The sequence below is a fragment of the Mustela nigripes genome, chromosome 8, assembly GCF_022355385.1.
Source record: "Mustela nigripes isolate SB6536 chromosome 8, MUSNIG.SB6536, whole genome shotgun sequence".
NCBI classification, from domain to species: domain Eukaryota; kingdom Metazoa; phylum Chordata; class Mammalia; order Carnivora; family Mustelidae; genus Mustela; species Mustela nigripes.
This window is the reverse complement of record NC_081564.1, coordinates 42,897,237-42,921,114: the sequence shown is the minus strand read 5'-3', so window position 1 is coordinate 42,921,114 and position 23,878 is coordinate 42,897,237. Positions and strand designations below refer to the sequence as shown.

The 23,878-nt window shown below is 38.7% G+C and overlaps 1 protein-coding gene across 1 annotated transcript in view; it reads right to left on the bottom strand.

Annotated features, from left to right (window-relative positions):
- The window catches only part of SNRPD1 (small nuclear ribonucleoprotein D1 polypeptide), a 273,414-nt gene that overhangs the window by 235,411 nt on the left and 14,125 nt on the right, over positions 1–23,878 (bottom strand). The window lies entirely within an intron of this gene.

The window sequence follows — 23,878 nt, the reverse complement described above, 5'->3', positions numbered from 1 at the left end:
AGCCAGCCCAGAGTGGTAGCTTCCATACCATTCAACCTCTTACCCCCCACCTTTTTTTTTTTTTTACACTATTTCCACCTGTTTATAAAATATGTACATTTTTGCCCGGCTATCACATTAAGAGAACCGTGTATAAAAAAGCATATTAACAAAAAATTGTTTACTAAAAATGCCACTTTTTGGAGAGTTCTTTATAATGTAGACTCCCCTATAACTGTGTCTAGGATGACAGCACCAATAATATCAGATAACTTTCTTCGTCTGTACAGCATATATTCTGATTTGATAGTAATAATTACTTTCAGTCTGTATGGTTCTTGTGGGGCTGATCCTGCCTTGCAGAGTTATCGTCTAAATTTTAAGCAAATTGCATCAAGAAATCTATACCCAGTGGTCAGTGCTAGAATGGGGGAGGTAGCACCTCCCCTCCTTCTACATATGAAAATTCATTCCAGCCAGGTTAAAGAGAGAAACATTTCTTTAATCCATAAAAGCACTAGATGAAAACACGGGACATTATTTGTATAGTTTTAGAGTGAAGAGGTACATGTGAAGCAAAATATAAAAATGAGAACCCACATAGAAAGAAGTGACAGATGTGATTACATAAACATGAAAACTTGAGTTCTACAAAATCACCATGAACAAAATTAGACTAAAAATGACAGTGAGAAGTATTTGCAGGGATGCCTGGTGGCTCAGCCAGTTAAGTGTCTGCCTTGGGCTCAAGTCAAGATCCCAGGGTCCAGGAATTGTGCCCCACGTTGGGCTCCCCACTCAGCAGGGGGTCTACTTCTGCCTCTCCCCCCAATTGTGCTCTTGCTTGTTCTCTCTCAAGCAAATAAATAAATAAATAAATAAATAATATCTTTTAAAAAAATTTTGCCATATGCAGTAGGTTAGTATCTCCCACAGCTAAAGAACTCTTAAAAATTGGTAATGAAACACCTGATAGAAAAATGGGCAAAGATATATAAAGGACACCCACAGAATATATAGCCAAAGGGCAGGCCATCTCTCACTCTAGAGAGCTTTTTTTCTTTTTCTTTTCTTTCTGTTTTTACCTTTACTTAATATACTTTCACTTTGCTTCAAAAAAAAAAAATAGCCAAAGAATTTATAAATTTTAAAAATTTATTTTAAGTTTAAAATTTATAAATTTATAAAATTTATAAAAAGGTGGACAATCTCACGAGTAGTTTAGGAAATGCGAATTTTAAAAACAAAGTGGAGGCACCTGGGTGGCTCAGTGGGTTAAGCCTCTGCCTTTGGCTCAGGTCATGATCTCAGGGTCTTGGGATCGAGCCCCGAATCAGGCTCTCTGCTCGGTGGGGAGCCTGCTTCCCCCGTCTCTCTGCCTGCCTCTCTGCCTACTTGTGATCTCTCTCTCTCTGTCAAATAAATAAATAAAATCTTTTTTAAAAAATAAAAATAAAATAAAAACAAAGCGATCTGTGACCATGAGATTACAAGTTTAATAACATACAGGATTAATAATATATAGTGTTGGTGATAGTATGGGGAAATAGTTATACAAATGTTTGTTAAGTTATGTAAAGGAGCAACTTTTCGGAAGGCAAAATATTTTGATAGCATTAAAAGACAAGAGCAAACATCTAGAAATCCCATTTTGAAGAATCTATCCTACAGAACAGCCAGCAATTGTATGTAAAGACACAAGCTGGTTGCAGCTTAAACATTTATGATAACAACCTGTTTAGTGAGAGATGAGTAAATTATGACATTCACACTTGTATAACCATCAAAAAGAATGAGGTAACACTATATTACTTATTTTTTTAAAAGATTTTATTTATTTATTTATTTGTCAGAGAGAGCACAAGCAGGAGGAGCAGCAGGCAGAGGGAGAAGCAGGCCACCTGCTGAGCAAGGAGCCTGATGCAGGACTCAGTCCATGGGCCTGAGATCATGATCCAAACCGATGGCAGATGCCTAACCGACTGAGTCACCCAGGCATCCCTATGTGTACTTATTTTTAAAGATAGTTCTGATACGTTATTTAATGAAAAACAATCTGCTGGTTTATACACTATGATCTCAGTATAAAACAAAAAAACTAAATACGGCTATATGGGCATGTGCTTGTGTGTGTGTTTGAGTTACAATGAGATGAGCATTTTCAAGTGTTGACTTTTTCACATGGAGAATATACTCTTTCCCCAGCTGTGTCTGCAAACAATAACAAGCTCTGAGAAAGAAGGCTGTGTTTTAATTATTACTACATCCCATGCACTTAGCATATTGCCTGAAATAGTATGTTCTTAGGCAACATTGAGTAATAGCAGTATAAGCATGAAAATACTACCTTGTATGCCAGCTCCCTGTTGTAGTAAGTTAACTTTATGTGTATGTACTTTTCCACTTGCTAGCTCTTCATGTTTCTGTTGCTATTGTGATCACCATTTACACAAAGCCTTCTTACAGAGTATTGTATTCACAATAGGAATACAAACGGATACTGTAGCTTTCCTTTTTTCCTTTTTGACAGAGTCCTATACATTTTTTTAATATCTTAAATTCAGTAAATACACACAAATTTTATGGAACAATGGTTTCTCTTACCATGTGCAATATTCAGAGGGTAATACACCCTTATAATTTGTAGCCCATCCTATTCTAGTCCGGTCTATTTTATTCTTTTAACTATCCCATTTTCCTTTACTGTTTCCTTTCTAATGTTTTTTCAAAAGTAGGCTCCTCCACACCCAAAGTGAGGCTTGAACTCATGACCCTGAGATCAAGAGTCACATGCCTTACCGACTGAGCCATCCAGGCACCCTTCCTATTTTCATTTTTTAAATGAAAATCTTACTAATTCTTAAATCTGGGGTATGGGTGTACGGGTGTATTATTCTCTCTGCTTTTGTGCATTGATTTTTTAATGACTTTTAAAAAATTACTCTAAAAAATTTTTTTAGACCTACTAATGGGTTGCAACCTATAGTTTAAAAGGCTGGAATTCTAGGAGTTACTGAAAGTTAAAGATGTCACTGTTTTCTATGGCAGTTGTCACACTTAGTTGTCATAGCTTCTTATCAGCTCTCCCCCAGCAGTCTATAGATACAGTGAAGACAGGGAACATATCCTCTTTTTTTTTTTTTTTAAAGATTTTATTTATTTATTTATTTGACAGAGAGAGATCACAAGTACGTAGAGAGGCAGGCAGAGAGAGAGAGAGAGGGGAGGAAGCAGGCTCCCTGCTGAGCAGAGAGCCTGATGCGGGACTTGATCCCAGGACCCTGAGATCATGACCTGAGCCGAAGGCAGCGGCTTAACCCACTGAGCCACCCAGGCGCCCGGAACATATCCTATTTGCTCTCCATTTTATCCCCTGGGATCAGCACAGTGTCTGTCTCATATTAGGTTTATTATTAATTAATAATACTTAATATCATTTGTACCTAACTCTGACTCATTTGAACCTGACTCTGATGGCACAGTAGATCCTACAGGCAAATCAAGACTGGGGAGAGGAGGACACCTGGGTGGCTCAGTCGATTAAGCCTCTACCTTCAGCTTAAGTCATGATCCCAAGGTCCTGGAATCGAGTCCCACATCGGGCTCTCTGCCCAGTGCAGGGCCTGCTTCTCCTTCTGCCTGCTGTTCCCCATGCTTGTGCTTGCTCTCGCTCTCTCTCTCTCTGAAAAATAAATAAATAAAATCCTTAAAAAAAAAAAAGAGTGGGGAGAGGAGAGATTTTAGCAACGACTCTCCCCATCAAATTATCTGTTCAAGCAGACTGTTTCCCCTACTGACATTATAGTCAACATGGTGATTGGTAAAATTATACAGTTTTTCTGAACCTAACAAAGCCCTGGTCACAAGGTAAGCACTCAACTTTTTAGAACCTAATTTGGAGTCAATGAGGACAATTTGCAAGGTCAGGTGATAAAGAATACTCAGGGAATGGGCTATTTCAACTCTGGGTCTCACTTAAAGATAGTATTTTGGACCTAACCTTTTCGGATAACAAGCTAAGACATAGAACAGGAACTGGTAGTCCTTCTCCTACAATACAAAATTGACACCAGCAATGAGACCCAATACAGTAAGAATCATTGCATATAAATGATTTTATTTTTTACTTTAAAATTTTATCTCTAAACAAAGAGATTGATATATGTTCATGGGACTTATGATGATAAAAATGATGTTTTCTGCCCTCATCATATTTAAAGCTGTGCATTATTACTTAATTACAGTAGGCTATACTGTAATTAAGTAATACTTTTCTGGCTCTATCCTTCACCTAAATGTGGGGATTATTTTGAAAATAGTGAAAAACAAGAATTTGACAAGTATAATTTACCTCTTTGAATATCTCTTAAATAATTTAGATAATTTGGATCAAATAGGGTTGCTTGGTGGCTCAGTTGGTTAAGCGTCTGCCTTTGGCTCAGGTCATGATCTCAGGGTCCCAGGATTAAGACCCAAATCAGGCTCTCTGCTCAGCAGGAAGCCTGTTTCCCCCTCTCTCTCTCCCTGCCTCTCTGCCTACTTGTGATCTCTCTTTTGGTCAAATAAATAAATAAAATGTTTTAAAAAATAAAAATAAAATGCAGAATGTTCAGATTAGTACAAGGATCAAAGAGATAATATGTCTGTAAAAGTGCTTTGTGAGCTATGAAGTGCTATAGAAATGTAAGAAGTACCTATGAAAAGATGCTTACTGTTATATACTACTGACATGCTAGTACTAATGTAGCTTTCTCTATCAAAAACACATTGGTGAGTGCCTGGCTGGCTCAGTCTATAGAGCATGTGACTCTTGATCTCCAGGTGGTGAGTCTGAGCTCTAACAACACATTGGGTTCAGGGTAAGGGAAAAAGTCCATATTGATCTGTACGGTCCCATTAACTTGGATTCCTTGGCTAAGGTGGTGCTGGTGCTGGGGAAATACTTTGAAACTATGCAAATACCCTGTTTCTGTTTTAACTTCTCCTCACTCTTTGGTGGATCTTGCCATGATGTTCTGATAGTGACTTTTTATGCCCCATATTCCTTTATACTTAAAACTGAAATTCTTCTGACAGAGCTGTCACTTCACTCTCCCCCAGTCCATTTCTTAATGTATTCACTTACTGATACCAATGTATCATGGATATTTGTTTACCACTGCTAGGCAATTTTCCCAAGAGAAATGAAAACCTGGGGGCACTTGGGTGGCTCAGTGGGTTAAGCCTCTGCCTCTGGCTCAGGTCAAGATCTCAGGGTCCTGGGATCAAGCCCCGCATCAGGCTCTCTGCTTATCAGGGAGCCTGCTTCCCCCTCTCCCTACCTGCCTCTCTGCCTACTTGTGATTTCTCTCTCTCTGTTAAATAAATAAAGTTTTAAAAAAAATGAAAACCTGTTCATATAAAAATCTGAAACTGCTTTATCTGTTAATGTTTATAGTATCTTTATTCATAGTCACCAAGAATTGGTGATATTATAATTCTTTAGAATTATAGTTAGAATTTAGAATTATTATAGTTCTTTAGAATTATAATTAGAATTCAGAATTATGAATTAGGTTAGAATTCAGTACTATGGTTATTTTGTTATTTTAGTTGTTCAGCTTGGGATTTTTCTCTGGTTGATTTGTTTATTTGATATGCCTTCGTTTGTTTTTAAGCTCTCTGGTAGCACTAAGGTGCTCTAAGGCTCATCTTGTATTTTCACTATTTCAGCCTTGGAATCAATTAATTCTCCAAGGAGCCCTGGTTCCTTTCTTTAAAGACTAGTGTTTTTTTTTTTTGTTGTTGTTGTTGTTGTTTTTTAAGATTTTATTTATTTGCCAGAGAGAGAGAGAGAGTACACACAAGCAGGCAGAGAGGCAGGCAGAGGCAGCGAGAGAAGCAGGCTCCCCGCCGAGCAAGGAGCCCAATGTGGGACTCGATCCCAGGACCCTGGAATCATGACCCGAGCCGAAGGCAGCGGCTCAACCAACTGAGCCACCCAGGCATCCCTAAAGACTAGTGTTTAAAGGGCACCTGGGTGGCTCAGTCAGTTAAGCATCTGCCTTTGGGACAGATCATGATCCCAGCATCCTGGGATCAAGTCCAACTGTCTATGAGCCTGCTTACCCCCCTTCCCTCTGCCTGCTGTTCCCCCTGCTTGTGTTTTTTTTTTCTCTCTCTCTATGTCAAATAAATTAATAAATCTTTAAAAAAAAAAAAAAAAGGAACATCATTTAAAAACCAAGACTTAGATGCTAGATATGCTCATTGCACCGGGCCCCCACTACTTATAGTCCCTCTCAATGGAGTTAGGAAAATATTAATGTATAATGCATAGACATGTACATATAAACCTATCTATCATCTGTAAATAAACAAGAGTCCATACTGATACCTCTGACCCCAACTTAGCAACACAGAATTAATTCTAGCCTCTCCTCTTTCCTTATCTGTAACCCTCTCCCAGTAAAATACATATACATATACATATACCATACAAATAGATTATAAATAAAGCAGTTCAGACTACCCCATGACAAATTTACTGACGAGAGTACATTTTTTTTTATATAATGCCCTTTTTTTTTTTTTTTAAAGATTTTATTTATTTATTTGACAGACAGAAATCACAAGTAGGCAGAGAAGCAGGCAGAGAGAGAGAAGGGGAAACAGGCTCCTGCTGAGCAGAGAGCCCTATGTGGGGCTCGATCCCAGGATCCTGAGACCATGACCTGAGCCGAAGGCAGAGACTTAATCCACTGAGCCACCCAGGCGCCCCTATAATGCCCTTTTTATCTTTACAAAAAGGTAAGTGGTACAATATCCATTCAAAACTGTTTTTCAGTTGCTTAACTCCTTTCAGTGTGGTTATGTGACTCATTTGTAATATAGTTAAATTTGTCACCATGTGCATTTCATCCTCCTCTCCACATCCTGGTAGATTTTTAAAATTTATATGAAGTTCACCCCCTTTGATGAACAGTTCTATCGGCTTTAACAAATACACAGAGTTGTGTGTCCACCACCACAGTTCTACAGACAATCTTTCCATCATTCGCCCAATTCCGCCTTGATAAATACTTGTAGAAAACCATACCTTCCACCCCCACAGACCCTGGCAACCTCTGATCGGTTTTTCTCTCTTTCATCTTGCCTTTTTCAGAGTGTTATATAAATGAGATCATGCACGTGTAAACCTTTTGGGTTTAGCTTTCTTTCTCTTGACAAAATGCATTGAAGTTTCATCTATAGTTCTGTGGCACCTGGATGGCTCAGTGGGTTAAGCGTCTGACTCTCGGTTTAGGCTCAGTTCATGATCTCAGGATTGTGGGACTCAGACCTGTGCTGGGCTCCTTGCTCAGCATGGAATCTGCTTGAAATTCTCTCTCCCTCTCCTTCTGCCCCTTACCCAATTCGTGCTTGCTTTCTCTCTCTCTCTCTCTCTGTGTCTCTCAAATAAATAAATAAATCTTTTTTAAAAAAGTGATTTATCTACAGTTTCTAGTTCAAGAATTCATTCCTTTTTATCTGAGTAGTATTCCATTATATAGATATACCAGTCTTTGTTTATCCATTCATTAGTTGAAGGATATCTGGGCTGTTTTCAATTCTTGGTAATGATGAATAAATGCTATTATAAACATTTGAATAGGGGCCCCTGGGTGGCTCAGTGGGTTAAAGCCTCTGCCTTCGGCTCAGGTCATGATCCCAGGATACTGGGATAGAGCCCCGCATCAGGCTTTCTGCTCAGCAGGGAGCCTGTTTCCTCTCTCTCTCTCCAAAGCCTCTCTGCCAACTTGTGATCTCGATCTGTCAAATAAATAAATAAAATCTTTAAAAAAAAATTTGAATACAGGTATTTGTGGGGCACCTGGGTGGCTCATTCTGTTGAGTGTCTGACACTTGATTTCGGCTCAGATCATGATCTTAGGGTGGTGAGATCAAGCCCTGAGATGATGGGCTCCACACTCAGCAGGGAGTCTGCTTAGGATTCTCTCTTTCCCTCTGCCCTCTCCCCCCTCAAATAAATGAAAAGATTTTTGAACATAGGTTTCTGTGCAAACACAAGTTTCCATTTCTTTTGGGAAAATACCTAGGAGTGGAATTGCTGGGTGATATGGGAGGTGTACGTTTAACTGTGTAAGAAACTGACAAAGTAGATTCCGAAGTGTCTTTACACATGCATTCCTACCAGGAATTTATGGGAGTTCCTGTTACTTTGCAACCTCACAGCATTTGGTATTCCCATTTGTTTTAAGAGATACTAATAGGGGTTAAACAGAAAGGTATTAAAGTTAAACAAGTCATCTTAAGATATTCAAACTATGGGGCGCCTGGGTGGCTCAGTGGCTTAAGCCTCTGCCTTCAGCTCAGGTCATGATCTCAGGGTCCTGGGATCGAGCCCCACATCGGGCTCTCTGCTCGGCAGGGAGCCTGCTTCCCCCCTCTCTCTCTGCCTATCTTCTGCCTACTTGTGATCTCTGTCTATCAAATAAACAGATAAAAATATTTTAAAAAAGATATTCAAACTATGTAAATGTGTGAATTTTGCAAGTATCTCGAAATGTATCAAAGAAACGTGAAAATATTAAGAAATGTCAGAAAATGAAAGGCAGAGGAAGGCATGCGAATAGTTCATTTAAGGCAATTATTTTTATACTCTTTTATTTTCTTTTTATTCCTTTTTCATATTCAAGCTACTGGGAAGATTAGTGGTACTTTGTAATGAAATGATAGGAAAAGTCACTCTACATAAAAATATAAGAAAATTAAACTAACAGTTCAAATATTCAGCAACAGCAGGAAAGCTAGATTCAAGCTCCTTCTATTTTCCCTAATTTCTCATAATACCAATCATTGGGTTTTTTGCCTACAGAAGATAAGCAACAAATGTCACCTCCTGGGGGGAAGGATACATTTCCTTATTATCAGATAAAAGTGGACATGTGCAAAAACAAAAGTGGCATGTCATTCTCAAAAACGGGCAAACATAAGCTATACTATTGGAAATCAAGATAGTGATTTTGGGAGAGAATAGTGGTGACTGGAAGAAAGTAGAGGTTGCCAAGGTGCTATTAATGATCTTTTGATTACATATGGCTCCTATGTGATTTGGGTACTTTTATGTATGTGTATATATATATATATATATATGTTATATATAAAATTATATATGTAATTCCTGACACTTAAGAATGGTGGGTTGAGGGGTGACTGGGTGATGGACATTGGGAGGGTATGGGGCTGGGACAAAGTCCTCCCATGGGACTGGGAGGGCGTGTGCTATGACGAGTGCTGTTGAATTGTGTAAGGCTGATGAATCACAGACCTGTACCCCTGAAACAAATAATCCATTATCTATTAATTTAAATAAATAAATAAATAAAATGTTAGGGGAAAGGGAAAAAAAAGAATCATGGTCTTGGGGGCATCTGGGAGGCTCAGTCAGTTAAGCATCTGCCTTTGGCTCCGATCAGCAGAAAGTCTGCTTCTCCCTCTCTTTCTGCCCCCTCCTCCTGTTCATAAAAGAGGATGAGAGTGCGTGTGCATGGGAAGAAGGGAAGAGGGAGAGGGAGGGAAGCAGAATCCCCACTGAGCACAGAGCCCCATAAGGGGCTGAATCCCATGAGCCTGACATCATGACTTGAGCAGAAACCAAGAGTCCAGTGCCCAATCTACTGAGCCACCCAGGTGCCCCTCAAGGTAGGTTTTGATAAATATTATAGCAGATGTACAAAATGTTCTGGGAATATAATAGAGAGAAAATATTATTATGATGGGAGCGAGAATTAAAAGGCGCTTCACAGAGAAGGTAATACTTAAGTGAGACCTTAAAGGAAAGATATTTTCTGAGGAGTACAGATGGAAGCAAAGGGCTTCCAGAAGGAATGTGTAAACTAAGTTACAGAAAAGAGGGAGAGGGGCGCCTGGGTGGCTCAGTGGGTTAAGCCGCTGCCTTTGGCTCAGGTCATGATCTCAGGGTCTTGGGATCGAGTCCCGCATCGGGCTCTCTGCTCAGCAGGGAGCCTGCTTCCTTCTCTCTCTCTCTCTCTCTCTCTGCCTGCCTCTCAGTGTACTTGTAATTTCTCTCTGTCAAATAAATAAATAAAATCTTTAAAAAAAAAAGAAAGAAAGAAAAGAGGGAGAAAGCAAATGAAAGACAAATCCATTTAAATCATTTTCCTTCTATAATGATTGTATTCTTCCAACTCATGTAAGTTAATTCTTTCATCCAACTTGAGTTTTGGAGGGGGGATGTTTCAACCTCAGCTTCATGTCTCAGTGACCTCTGGGTGAATTTCTGCAGCTTCTTTGGTACAAAGAAGGAGGGCAATGTAAATGAAATTTTAGTTCCTTAGAGAAACAGGAAGGATGCATACCTTTGGAGAACCCTGAGCACAAGATTTAGTGAATCTCTCTGGAGGCAGAAATTCATTTGTTGTAGTTTCTCATTAGTTCCCATTTGTCCTTCCTCTTATTCTACTACTAAAAATAAAATCAAGAAAAAAATTAGCAACCTAAATTGAAAGGTGGGTGTGGTTGATACAAGTCATAAAACATAACCAGGGCAAAATTTAAACAGCATTTGAAAATTAATGTGGAGGTGCCTGGGTGGCTCAGTCGGTTAAGCATGTGCTTTTGGTTCAGGTCGTGATCCCAGGTTCTTGGGATTGCGCCCCATGTCCGGCTCTCTGCTCAGTGGGAGCCTGCTTCTCCCTCTCCCTGCTGCTCCCCCTGCTTGTACTCTCTCTCTCTGTCCAATAAATAAATAAAATCTTTTAAAAAATAAAATTAATGTGTATCTTCTCCTCCTTCTAATTCCAAACCATGTCAGCAGAAAGAAGACAAAACTAGTTCATGGCATTAGTTAATATTATAGGTATGTTTAATGTACCCATAGTTCACTTGTTCCATTGCCTATCTGTAATCATGGTTTTCATCAACACTATTCCTAGAGAAAACCAATCACCAGGAAGTGAGGAAAAGACAAAATGACTCATGAACTCATTAATATGATTTTTAGGTTTATTACATTATAAATCATATCTTTTGCCCAACTTGAAGAGTATTTGGAACCCATGGATTTGCTTGAACCAAAGGCAAATTACTAAGTAAAGGGAATTAGGTCTTAACTGGAATTTTAGAGTATTTTGCAATTCTGTACCACTTACAAGGTATTTGGCAGGTGGAATTGGAAAGCCTGGCTTTCAGAAAGATCCTTCCCCATCCCCAAATCTAAAGCTGAATCACTATGAAGTTGATGTTAAATAATTTATAATTTCTATTCATATTTAGCTCTATAGATTTTCTACTCTATTTCTCCTTTACTCTAATTCAGACAAGTTCTTGTAAGAGAATCTGACATAGACAAAATCAATACCTATGTCTTTTATATATCCGTAGCTGGAAATATTTCCCATGTTTCCACCTTACCTGACTCTTTGGAGTGGGGCAGAGAGCAGTGGGAAGTGAATTATAGTTGGAATGTAGGAACTACATTCCCTCCATCCCAAAGTTCTCCCCAGAAAGTTCAAAGTAGCTGACCTGTAATGAACTCCAAGTAAAAATGGTTAGAAGCATCTATTCAGAATTCAAAATTGCTCATTCAAAGGGGAGAGCTGGTTGAACCTTTACAGTATTCACCAGTCATGTGGGGAAGGCTGGGTATTTTGGAGAAGGGTCATATGATTTCACAGTTCCTATAAATTCCCCATCTTCATGGCCAAATATGCAGCAAAAAGGATTTATCAGTTAATTACTGGAATCAATCTATTAGAATAGCATATTGCTTTTCTCCTAACAGCATGATAGTGTTAAAAAAAATTCCTAAATTTGGAACTGGAAATCAGATGGGAGATTTGTCCTTTTTACTTATGAGCTGTGAAACCAGCAGAAGGATATTTAACCTCTCTGATGTTTACTTTAGTCATCTAAAAATGGGCACAATATACCATGTGGCCACTGAAGATTATGAACATCAAATTATATCAAGTACACAGAATTATTCATTAGCCAGTAAAGTGCTTTTAAAAATGTAAGATATTATCGTTATTATTATTGTGATTGAGGTATTAATACCCCAAAAAATGAATATTTATTTATTTTTCAAGAATGAATATTTATTATCCTTACTTTCTGAGTGTTGATTTATAAAAAGGAATTTATAATAACTTTTACCAACATCTCACTTTATGCCAAATAGTATTCAAAGTGCTTTACTTGTGTTATTTTACTCTGAAGATTTTATTTATTAATTTGAGAGAGAGCAAGAGTAGGGTGGAGCAGAGGGAGAAGCAGACTCCTCCTTGAGAAGGGAGCCTGGATGCAGGGCTTGATCCCAGAACCTGGGATCATAACCAGAGCTGAAGGCAGACACTTAACCGACTGAGCCCCAAATTTTGTTATTTTTATCCTTGAAACACACATTTCAGATCTGATGGATGAGGAGACAGAAAGTTCATGTAACTTTTCCAAGGTTCCAAGGTGGGCAGGAATAATATTATAGCACAGAGGTTAAGTGATCTTTCTTCTTAGAATCCATTAGAGTAGCTTGCTGGCTCAGTCAGAACATGCCTCTTGATCTCCCAGTTGTAAGATGCTGACACTGACTCCGCACATCAAGAATGTCAGGGTTTAGGTTTCTTGGACTTTTCCTCACTGATAAAAGAGAGCTGCTACATTTCCAGTCCTCTCATCTGTGACTCAAATAAGAAGGCCAAGAACAAGATGGGCAGGTAAATAAAGCTTTTATTGCTAAACATATTTCTATTTCCAACAAAATTGGGTTCCATTGGTAAGAGCAGAGAATGGATATTGGTTGGGTAATTAACAGTGTATGCTACAGAACCCACCTAACCTGATGTCTCCAAAGTTCTGTATTCTCAATGTTCTGGCTCATAATTGACCTCAATCCAGCTTTAAATAAAGGAGGAACCCACATAGACAGATGTATGTATGCATGTATGTCACAAATATGCATCAGGAATTTGTGATCAAATTTATTTATTAGGACCATATCTATATCTATAATTCAATGTTTTGGGTTTTCAAGAGTGCCAATTAACCATCTCTGGGTTTTGAGTCAAATTGACTAAAACAGGTAGAGTTAGATTATATGTTTTATTGGTAGTGAACTGGATCAAAGAGCATAGTTTGGATTGGAAGATAAACTGGAATGCCTTTCTTCCCTCAAAGCACACTTTAGGACAGATTTATGGGAATAACTGAATGCACAGAGCACATTTACCCGATCTGTGGATCAAATACAAAACAGAAAGCCACACAGTGTGGAGAACCTCCATGCCGGCCTTTTACCAGAAGCCCCTGGGGAATGTCAGTACAACACAGGATTCCTTGGAAGTAAGGTACACAAAATGACCAAACCTCTTTGATCCTCAACATTCTGTGGACTCTATCCTATTTCATGGTCTCAGGCAGGAATGTGGAAAGAGAAAGACACATTGCTCCGATATGAAAGATAATTTTTAGGTTACAATTTTCATGGATGTTCCCTGAGGGTTGTCACTTTATGAGAATATTTAGTAAAGATTAGGAATCTATTATAAAAATATAATTAGGAAACTCAAGCACATTATTTCTTACTGAAATATAATCCACAATAAATCCAAAATAAATGATCCAGAAAGACCTTGGCCTAAATGAACATGCTTCTCATTGAAGTACAGTATGTTCTTAGCAGAATGTTTGCTTTTTCTAAGTTGGTTGCCAGCAAAACATCTACACACACGGAGACTGCCAATGTTACACACAGAAGTGTAAATATACATAGAAGATACACTCTGAAAGGGAAGATTGCAGTTTAGTGGGTGGGAGAAACTACATCAGAGGTGAGGGTGACAAGTGGTAAGAGGTAGATATGCAAGTGAGAGGAGATGATCAAGATAGAAGATGTAAAGAATTGATCTCTGTGATGGTTAATTTTATGTGTCAACTTGACTGGGTCACGGGTTGGCTAGATATTTGGTTGAACATTATTCTGGGTAAATCTGTGAAGATGTTTTTGGATGAGAGTAGCAACTGAATAGGGGAGATTGCTCTGCCCAATCTGGGTGGACATCATTCAAGTCATCGAGGGCCTGATAGAAGGTAGAGGAAGCTAGAATTTGTTTTCTGATTGACTGGGCTGGACACAGGTCTTCTGCCTTCAGACTGGAACTCACACCATCGCTCTCCTAGTCCTCAAGACTTTGGACTTGGGCTCACATCAGTGGTTCTCAGCTTTTTGGACTCAGATTCTAACTACACCACTGACTTTCTTAGGTCTCCAGCTTACAGGGGGCTGATCATAGAACTTCGCAGGTTCCATAACTGTGTGAGCCAATTCATTATAATAAATGTCTTTTTATATGTAAATATCTCTTATTGGTTGTTTCTTTGAAAAGCCTTAATAAGGTTTCCAAAAAAAAAAAAAAAAGTTTATTGGTTTCCTTTAACCTATGAGCACATTAAGATTCATTTTAGCCAAAATCCCTTAGATAATGTACCTTATTTCCAGCAAGAAGAAACAAAAACAATTATGAAATACTTTAATTGTGCACAGTTAAGGGAAAATACTCAATAAAAACAAAAGCCAGGCCCTAGCTCACATCTTAAAACCACAGAGTAGAGCCCAGATTCAGCTTATGCAGAACTGTAGATCAGTCTGACAAGCAGATGTGGAAGTGACTCTTGTTTAATTGGAAACACCCATATCTTCACTGAAATTGTGAAATCTCCTCCCTGACTTGGAAGGCTCTTATGGGGGGTGGTGTGTGTAGCTGCTGATTGATCATTAACTGTCCATGGGTGCAGACAAAAAGAAAACTGAAGCTCTAGGTTTGGAAACCCTCATCAGTTGCCTTCCTGTAGTTTATTTTGGCTTCGAGAATGAAAATATTTCCTTATTGTAGAGAGAAAGGCTCGTTTTTTTCAAATTAATCAAATTTACCTGAGATGTTCTCCAGAGTGGAAGGCTCAGGGACAGCTCTCTCCCTCAAATGGCCAGCTCTGTCACTATGAAGAGCCAGTGTGTATAGTAAATAGCCAGTAGACAATTATTAGGAGGTTATGGCAGTGATTTGGAATAAGAGCTGATAAGGAAGTTGTGTTTCTGAAAGCATATAGCTTGTTGAAACCCTATTTCAGCCAAGTTATTGGTTATCTTCTCACATCCTCTCCCAGGGACAGGCCTACCTAGTATGGTTGTTCCTTACTGGACTATTTCTAGGGTAGATTTAGGTAAAAAGCTTATTGAAGTTTAATTTTCCTGAACCTTATTTTATGCAGGTGGCAAATGCTGTCCTACAGTGATTTTAATATGATTTTCATGTTTTAAAAATGTAGCACTGTGCTTGGAGAGAAAAATTGTCATTCAAAGCTGTCAGGTACATGGTTTAGTCTCTTTAATTTGGCACAATATGAAAACTGTTGTTATGGCGATACAAGATAAAAATATTATCCAAAGATAATAATTAAGTGTTGGTGATGCTGTGGAAATCAGAACTTTTTTTTTTTTTTTTAAAGATTTTATTTATTTGACGGAGAGAGAGACTACAAGCAGGCAGAGCAGCAGGCAGAGAGAAAGGGAGAAGCAGGCTTCCCATGGAGCAGGGAGCCCAATGTGGGACTCGATCCCAGGACTCTGGGATCATGACCTGAGCTGAAGGCAGATGCCCAACTGACTGAGCCACACAGGTCCTCCAGAAATTGGAACCTTTATACATTTTATACATTGTTGATGGGAATGTCAAAAGTTACAGCCACTTTGGAAAACAGTCTAGCAGTTTCTCAGAATGCTAAACATAGTTACCATATGATCCAAGAGTTCCATTTCTAGGTGTATACACAAGAAAGTTGAAAACCTGCTCACAGAAACTTGTACATGAATGTTCATAGCAGTATTACTCACAATAGCCCCAAACAGAAATAACCAAAATGTCTGTCAACTGATGAATAAAGAGAATGTGGCATAGTCATACCATGGGATGTTATTCAGCAATAAATGAAGTACTGGGGTGGGGAAAAAAAAATGAAGTACTAACATGCTACAACTCGGATGAACTTCGAAAAATAATGCTAAGTCAAAAAAGTCAGTCCTAAAGGACCACATACGGTTTCCATTTATACAAACTGCCCAGGATAGGCGAATTTAGACAGACAAAATGTAGATTGGTGGTTGCTAAGGGTTAGAGGCAGATAAGGGGAGATTGGAGGTTGATAGCTAAAGTGATGGAATTTGTTTCGGGCAGTAATGAAATGTGATGGATGCACAATCCTGTAAGTATACTAAACGCCACCAAATCGCAAGCTTTAAATGGGTAAATTGTATTATATGTGAATTACATCTCAATAAAGCTGTTTATGAAAAGAAAACCCAAATGTCAGTAAAAATTCAGGCATATTCAAATAATTAAAAATGAAATTTCAGAAAAAATAAGGCTTAAAATCTAAAGGAAAAAATTATATTAAAATTACTCAGAATCAGGTCCTTAAGTGTATTAACTTGAACTACAAAGTATTTTCTACCACTGGCACAAATGTAATTCTCAATAGCAAGTCAACTAATTTAGTTATCAATTGCAACAAGTTTCCCCAGAAAGAACTACTTAGAGATCCACATTCTATGGGTATTTACTGTCATGCATCCAAGGATCCCCAGGGCCAATTCTCAAAGGGCATTTCCCCACATCCCTCAGAAATATGCCTCCTAACACTGGACATAAAATAATCCTATCCAAACACAACCTCCATATAATGCAAAAATTGTGCTGACATTCTGGATTTTAAGAGACAAGTCAGTATGGAACTTGGTACATTTCAACTTAACTGAAGTGAAAGGTACGAGCTTTTGCTTCTCTGTTGTAAAGCAGGCAGCCAGGGGTAGCAGAGTGGGTAAAACTTGGCAGGTAGAGGCATTAAGAGGATGAGATCATAGGTTGCCTCTGAACAAATGATCTTGAGGAATTTGGTCCAGGAAGTGAGGAAATGAGAGCCGGCCAGAAAGGCCCGTTGAACACTTCAGAGCAGAGCATTTTAGTTGTTTCCATACCCACCCCTCAAGGTCCCCGGCCCTGTATGAACTAACCACACCAAACCTACCTCCAATTCTGCAGCTTCATCCTGTTGGGACCACACCAAGAGGCCAACTTCATCGAACCAGATATGAACAATGGGATATTCATCTGCAAGCAGGAAGAGAAGAAAGAGCTTTTCCTCTGGAGGAGGCAGGGAGATGGTCAGGTGTGCAATACTAGTGTGAAAGAGCCGAATGTCAAAATTTCAGAAATGTTATGAACTAGTTGACAGAATGTTAGTAGTTTGAAATTGCCATGGTAGAGAAATCAGCAAATGCTACAAATTGTTTAACATTTACCAGCACACCACAGGCCCACGGGGTGTGAGTCTCTGAACCTTTCCCTAGCAAGCTTTAAGTTTTGCTGGTCAAACACATATGACAAATCCCTTTTGTGCCTACACTCACTGGTGTCATTTTCAGAGAAAATGTAGCCGAAGTGATAGTACTTATATTAATACTTGTTTTCCTTTAGCCTATTTTCAAGTACAGCTTTGAAAATCGTATTTCCTTTAAAAAATGCATAGAAATAGGGGCACCTGGGTGGCATAGTCAGCTGATTATTTGCCTTCGGCTCAGGTCTTGATCCCAGGGTCCCAGGATTGAGCCCCACATTGGGCTCCTTGCTCCATGGGGAAATCTGTTTCTCTGTCTCTGCCCCCACTCTTTCTCAAGTAAATAAAAAATTTTTTAAAATGAACAGAAATAGTAAGCTGAACCATATGAAAGTGATGTTTTTGTAGGTCAAGACAATTAAGTATCAGCAATTTCAAGTGGTTCAACCTAAGAACACCTGTCACCCAGCTTAAGAAACAGAGCATTACCAAACAAACAAAAAACAAGAACCCAGAGGATTACCCAGGTAAAACTCATGTGTCTCCTTCTACCACACTCCCTTCCTTTTGTTTTTACATTTCTAAAACTTAACCACTTGTCAACATCCTTAAAGGTTTATATGCCTCTTTTTATATAGCAACATCTAGCTGTATGCATTTTGCTACTTCAATTATTTGCTTAATACCATGCAACTCATCCATGGAGATACAAGCAGCTCTAGCTCATTCTCATTGATGTATCTTACTAGATAGCAATTTAACAACTGTTCCTATTGGACATTTTGTTAGCAATTTACTATTACAAAGAACACTATCACATTTCTTCAATATATCCCCTTGGGTAAATGGGCAGCAAATTTTAAAATTTTGCATTCCCTGATTCTAGAGATATTAGGCATCTTTTCCCACATTTTATTGGACTTTCCTCTTATGTGAATTGGATTATTTTTTTGAAGATTTTATTTATTTTACAGACAGAGATCACAAAGAGGCAAAGAGGCAGGCAGGCAGAGAAGAAAGCAGGCTCCCTGAGGAGCAGAGAGCCCAATTTGGGGCTCTATCCCAGGACCCTGGAATCATGATCTGAGCCAAAGGCAGAGGCTTAACCCACTGACCACCCAAGCGCTCCGAACTGGCTCTATTTTTAGTTACTTTTCTATTGGACTGTCTTCCTTATTATTTAAGGGAATATTTTATAGATCTTAATCTCTTTATTGGTCATATGCTTTATAAGTATCTTTTCCCAGTGGACTGCAGAAGCACTTTCACGATGGCATTATAGTGTATTTCAATGGTTGGCAAACTATGGCCAGGCGCAAGCCAAATCCAGCCCTCTGCCCATTCATTCCACCTATAGCATATAGCTGCTTTGAGCAGAGTTGTATAGTTGAGATAGACCATATGGCCCTCAAGGCCTAAAAATATTTACTATCTGGCCCTTTACAGATAAAGTTTGGTAACTCCTAGTCTATTCTTCAAGTAATTTACTTAACCATTCCTCTAGTTATGGACATACAGGACTTCCTTTTCAATTAAGAAATTAACATGATGAAAATCTTTATGACTAAACATCTGTCAACTTTTTTTTTCCTTGGGACTCTCAAATGGAATCCTGGATCAAAGTCAGAAAAAAGTCTTTTTAAGGCTTTTGAGATAGCTTGACAAACTACTTAGAAGTTTTCACTTTCCTTCCCATTAGCCTACTCCACAGACTACTTTCCTAGCAATGAGCACCATATTACAAAATGACTTGATCAAAGTGAAATGTGACTAAAATTGCCTTAGTATCAAGATAACTTCCTCTTATTTAATATTTTACAATGTTTGGTATCTCATAAGGCTAAGTTCTCCTACTCTTTTCTTTTCCCTAGAAAAGTGATGTATTTCCTATGGCCTCCTCATTCATCATTTTTAAAAAAATTAATCATGATCCTTTTTCTCCCCCCCTCCTTTTTAAAAGATTTTGACACAGAGAGAGAGACAGTAAAAGAGGGAACACAAACAGGGGGAATGGAAGACAGAGAAGCAGGCTTCCCAAGGAGCTGGGAGCCTGATGCCGGGCTCAATTCCAGGACCCTGGGATCATGACCTGAGCTGAAGTCAGATACTTAGCAGCTGAGATACCCAGGTGCCCCCTTTCTTCAGAATGAACATCAGAATCAATATACCAGGCAAGAACAAAGGGTTCTTGGACAGACTTACATCTGAATTCCAGCTGCTTAAAAACTATGGGACTTTAAAAATTGCACGTAAAAACTGTGGGACTTGGGGCACCTGGGTGGCTCAGTGGGTTAAAGCCTCTGCCTTCGGCTCAGGTCATGATCCCAGGGTCCTGGGATGGAGCCCCACATCGGGCTGTCTGCTCAGCAGGGAGCCTGCTTCCTCCTCTCTCTCTGCCTGCCTCTCTGCCTACTTGTGATCTGTTAAGTAAATAAATAAAATCTTAAAAAAAAAAAAAAACTGTGGGACTTAACTTTCTGAAAACAGCAAACACTATCTGCTCACACAGTTCTGAGGGTTAAAAGAAACAAACACTATCTGCTCACACAGTTCTGAGGGTTAAAAGAAATTACATGTAAAGGGCTTAGCACTCCAGTATTTGGCAAATGACAAGAGTAGTGCTGTCCACTTAAAAAATCCCTTTGTGGCAATTGCATTATAATTACAAAATAATCAGAAAAACCTGGCACAGGATTAGCATTTAACATACTATCAACAGAGAAATTATTTAACAATTCGTTGGGTGCCTGGGTGGCTCAGTGAAGCGTCTTGCCTTCAACTCAGGTCATCATGATCTCAGGTCCTAGGATTGAGAGCTGCATCAGGCTCCCTGCTCAATGGAAAGCCTGCTTCTCCCTCTCCCACTCCCCCTGCTTGTGTTCTCTCTCTTTCCCTCTCTGTCAAATAAATAAAAACTTTTTAAAAAGGCTAAAAAAATAAATAAAAATAAAAACTCACCAGGGGGACACCTGGGTGGCTCAGTCAGTTGGTTAAGTGTCCAACTCTTAATTTCGGTTCCAATGGTCATCTCAAGGTTGTGGGGTCCAAGCCCCCCAATAGGCTCTGCACTGGGTATGTAACCTGCTTTAAGAGTCAGTCTCTGTCTGTTCCTTCCCCTACTTGTGCATGTGTGCTTAAAAAAACAAAAACAAAAACAAAAAAACAAAAAAAAAACAAAACAGGGTCAATCTGGCTGGCTCAGTCAGTAGAGCATGTGACTCTTGATCTCAGGGTTGTGAGTTTAGACCCTACATTGGGTATAGAGATTACTTAAAAATAAAATCTTAAAAAAAAATCACCAGGATAATTGCATTAAACTTATTAGTTAGGGGAATTCACATCTTGATACTGGTTTCCCTACCCTGATACGTGCATGGTACCAGTCTTGGTTTTGAGATTCAGGAATTTTTTTAAAAAGCCATAACTGATTTTTGCCACTGTTCCACAAGTATTTAAATAGGAAAATTTCTAGAAAACATGGAAAATCTTTAAAGACAAAGTGGTTTTAGTAATTCAGGAGTTCTACTTAAGTCTTACAAATCACACTGTAATTTCTGTGGTTCATTGACTCTACAACACCAAAGTACAGATGCACTTGTTATTCTACACACCAACAAAGAAACTTGGTTTGATCCCAAACCTAAATTTACACCATTTAAGAAGCATTGCAAGATCAGAAATATTAAAATATACTTCAATACATGAAATCCTTTGGTATGTAATCTCAACAGAATGTTAAATATGGTCAATCCTCATTATTCATGGATTCTGTATTTGGGAAGTCACTTACTTGCTAAAATTAACTTCTAAGTCCAAAATTAATACTTACAGTCCTTTCGTAGTCATGCATGAACATGCAAAGAGCAGCAAAACATTGTCACCTTATACACTCATATTCCCAGGTGCCTTTGACCAAAGCAACACTTTGCCTTGTTCCAATTCTTACTGTAAACAAAACGTCCTCTTCATGGTCTAGTCCCAGTTTTTTGTATTTTGTGCTTTTGTTGTTTAAAATGGCCTCTAAGTGTAGTGCTGTCTTGTATTCCTAAGCACAAGAAGGCTGTGATATGGAGCACCTGGCTGGCTTGGTTGGTAGAGTATGCAACTCTAGATCTCAAGCCCCACATTGGGCATAAAGCTTACTGGGGAGGGGGGAAATAAAGAAGAATGTGATGTGCTTTTTGCAGGAAATGTGTTAAGTTTTGCTCAGACAGAAGTTACAGGGCTGTTGGTCATGAATTCAATGTAAAAAAAATAATAATAAAAAAAATATATATATAAAATTAGTGTCTAAATAAATACACACATAAAACAAGGTTATGTATTGACCCATTGATGAAAATGTTGTGACCACAGGCCCAGAGAAACCTAACCCTTTATTTTCCCTAGGAGCAATGGTTCAGTATTCACAAATACAGGGTTCTCAGGGACTTCATACAACAGAACTACTATAATAAGAATCAACTCCACTTGACATCTAGAGACCTTCGTGTTATTTTTATAAAATCAATCACTATTATATACTAACTTTATCCAAAATATAAGAAATACATAAGCAAAACTTTAAGCTTTTACTAAAAAACTTCAGAAAAAATGGAACAGTACCATGTTCTTACACAGAAAATAGTAAATAATCCAAAATTTATCTTCCTTTACAAAAGTGTACCTTATTCGTGGATTCATGAGAATTTTCACATTAAATAATGAAGACCAATATTAGACATTCTTTTCTGTTGTTTTAATTGAAATCTTTGGAAAATGTCTCCTATTCATTTAAGATAGTTTCTTCATCATGTTAAGGACGTATCTTTTGGTTTAGGTTTTCAGGAATAAATGCTGTATGTTAACTAAGTATTATTCTGACATCTGTTATAGCAGATCATGTTAGTTTTGACTGCTGCTTGTATTAATATATTTCAAAATACTAAGCCATCTTGCATAACCCAACATAATTCCAACAGACTAAAACAGACTATCTACCTAAACTCACATTTCATCAAGAAAATTAAATTTCACATATAAAATTTAAAGTTTTGAAAGATTACCACGTATGTGCAAAATGCAGTATCATTAAGTTCCTATATACTTTTGGGGGGAAAAGAAGACAGGGAAGCGCATCACAGCTTCGTGTGTATTCTATACCCACTGCAGTGCTTCCCTTATAGTTAATGATGGCAATCAGTTCAAACAGCTTTCTTTTCATATAAAAATGAAATAATGACCTCTAGAATAAACACATTTCTCCCCATGAGAAAGAAAGCATGCATGCAAAGTGCATGCTCTGGGGAAGAGTGAGGGACAGAAGAAGGAGAATTTTTTTTTTAAAGATTTTATTTATTCATTTGAGAGTGATAGAGTGTGAACAGTACAGAGAAGCAGAAGGAGAAGCAGACTCCAAGCCAGGAGCCTGACACGGGGCTAGATCTCAGGACCCGGAGATCATGACCTGAGTCAAAGGCAGACACTTAACCATCTGAGCCACCGAGGGGCCCTGAGAGGGAGAATATTAAGCAGACTCCACGCCAGCAGAGCCCAACTTGGGGCTTCATCTCACAGCCCTGAGATCATGACCTGAACCAAAATTAAGTTAGGTGCTTGGGCACCTGGGTGCCTCAGTGGGTTAAGCCTCTGCCTTCAGCTCAGGTCATGATCTCAGGGTCCTGGGATGGAGCCCTGCATCGGGCTTTCTGCTCAGCGGGACGCCTGCTTCCCCTCTGTCTCTGTCTGCTTCTCTGCCTACTTGTATCTCTTTCTCTGTCAAATAAATAAATAAAATCTTAAAACAATTTTTAAAAAAATGTGTTTTTAGACTCTACACTGGAAACATCTGGATGTTAAAATTTTCACAATATAAGTTAAAAATCTTTTATGTTACTTTGGCATTTGACTTAAAATCAAAATGAACTGCCAATACAAACTGTTTTATAAAGCAGATAAGATATCATGAAGTGTTCTTTATCACTAGAGCATTCACAATTTGCAATAACCTATCACATTTAACTCTGCTTCCCTTTTAGCCTGTTAGCTCCATGAGGGCAGAAGTCAACTCATGGTTATTCATGTGTGCAAAATCTGTTCTGTCTGCCTTAAAAGTCTGCTTGCTCTCTACCCTGTGTCATCATTGATCTGAGGATGGAAAAGGTTGAGACACAGCACACACAAATGCACTTGCTATCTCTAAATTTATGTAACCCTTTACTGGAGCCTAAACCTTTTAAGATAATCTTTGCAAAAAATTACCTTCATATTTAAAAGACAAAAAACCCTATGTACATGATTAAATGTAAATACAGATTTATTTAGTTCCCCCAATTCTCAGGTTTTTTTCCTTAGCAGAAAAATAAATGGTGTAGGGTGTCTAGGTGGCTCAGTGGGTTAAAGCTTCTGCCTTCGGCTCAGGTCATGATCTCAGGGTCCGGGGATGGAGCCCCACACTGGACTCTTGCTCAGCAGGGAGCCGGCTTCCTCCTCTCTCTCTCTCTCTGCCTGCCTCTCTGCCTACTTGTGATCT